The sequence below is a fragment of the Belonocnema kinseyi genome, chromosome 4 (assembly GCF_010883055.1).
Source record: "Belonocnema kinseyi isolate 2016_QV_RU_SX_M_011 chromosome 4, B_treatae_v1, whole genome shotgun sequence".
NCBI classification, from domain to species: Eukaryota; Metazoa; Arthropoda; class Insecta; order Hymenoptera; family Cynipidae; genus Belonocnema; species Belonocnema kinseyi.
The window spans coordinates 55,966,199-55,968,215 of record NC_046660.1 but is presented as its reverse complement, the minus strand read 5'-3'; positions in this window follow the sequence as shown (position 1 = coordinate 55,968,215).

Sequence of the window (2,017 nt, the reverse complement as noted above, 5' to 3'; positions counted from 1 at the left end):
TTTTATTTTCAAACTGATAATTGAACTCCTTGGTTGAAATTTGAACTACTTGATTAAAAAATCCTTTTTTTTTAAATTCACAATTTATGTGGAAAATTAATGCCTACTTTTTACTAAAAGTGAGGTAATAATTGATACAAGTTAAAAGGCGTCATTGTTTTAATAATGTATTATTGTTTTGTAAATAGCTGCCTCTATATTGCTGCAAGGTAGTTGTGGTTTTTTCTAAAAAAATTTACTTTTTATCCACTTTTCACTAAGTATGGTAATACATAATTCCAGTAAACGCAACATTTTTTAAGCAATTTATTATTATTAATAAATATATTCTCTTAGATAAGTTCCACAAGCTTGCGATTTTTCCTTATGTTTTAGCTATGCTTTGCCTATTGAGATATGAACGAATAATTAATAACCATTAGAGAGAGTAATATGTTAAACCAATCTCTTTATTTTTTTGTGAATATTTTTTTCGGAAATAAAGCATATTTTAAATATGTTTTAAATTTTCCTCTCAGATCCTAGAAAATTTCAGAAAAATCTCCACGGATGAAGGTGGCCTGATAAATATATATTTTTAATAATAAATTTTTTATATACGCTTTGCTGTAAATATGTATTTGTAATTCAAAAGAAGGCTTTTACAAGTCATTCACAGGCGCACTCCTCCTACCCCCTCCTCATTATTTCAATCTTTTTTTAGCATTGGAAAAAGAACGACCATAAATTACTTAAAGCAATACAATACTATTTTATCAAGAATTTTTGTTGAGGTTCACTTTTTATTTGTTCGTAACTTTGAATTCAAAGTAAAAAAGTTATGAACAATAAAAAATTGTTCAAGTAGTCATGATTGTCCACGGGAAACCTTTATTTCTTTACATTCAATTTGCAATACTATTGATATTGTCAAATTGGTAAAATATTATTTTTCATAAAGAAGCCTTAAAACATACACAGAAAATTTATTGCAATACGTTTATTTTTGAAAGTGAATAAATTAATTTCACATTTTATTATTGATTATTCTTTTAAATTCTTTTTTTATAATTTTAGGCATCACAGAAATTTTTTTTAACGATATAAGCTTCTAGTTATTTAATGATATCTTATCATTTTATTGATAAGAACAAAGCGACAAGAAGTCTTGAGATGGAGATAATATTGATATGGACAGTAAAAGATTAATATTATAAATATACTACAAGAATTGTGATTAAAATTAATATTAATTAGTGAAAGATGATGATTAATTAAAAGCAGGAAATCAATGTAGGTTTGCCTGAAAAAACTTTTCGTTCTTGATCCATGTTGAAAAAACGAGTATAAATTTTTTTGATAATTATATCTTCATGTCAGGTGCATGATAATGTCGAAAAATATGAATAACATATTTGTGATTTTCACATGAATAATATTTTTAGGTCTAAATTTATATAAAACGTTAATATTTATGTCGAGAAATATGACATTTGAGAGCAGTCAGTGCACCCAACTTGATAGACCTGAAATGACGTCGTTAATCCAGGATTCTCGTACGAAAAAATGTTTTTTACCGTGTAAGTTCGGTAGCGTGCATTTTTTTGCCAAAGCGTCGTTTCCAAGGGTCCTGATTAAAGTTTTAAGTTTTCTACAAATGGCACCAGTGCATCCCGTATAAATGTTTAAAACACGTTCTAAAAATCAAACTTGCGTAGACCGGCCCCATTCAATCTTAGAGCAAAATGTTTAACAGTAAAATTAAACGAGAGAAATATTTGAGAAAGTTAAAGGCAAAAAACCTTCTGCATTTGATAGCAGCCGAGTTATGGTCCTGCAATTTTACAAATGAACGTTCAGAACTTCATTTAAAGTATACCAAATTTCGAGTATTTCTAAATAAAATCTAATAACCTAGCTCCGATCAGGCGCGGATCCAGATTTGGGGGGGGGGCACGGCGTCTTGCCCCATCCCCCAAAGTCCAGACTCGAATTTTCCAAATATTATAATTAAAGTTTATTATATATTATACTGGAA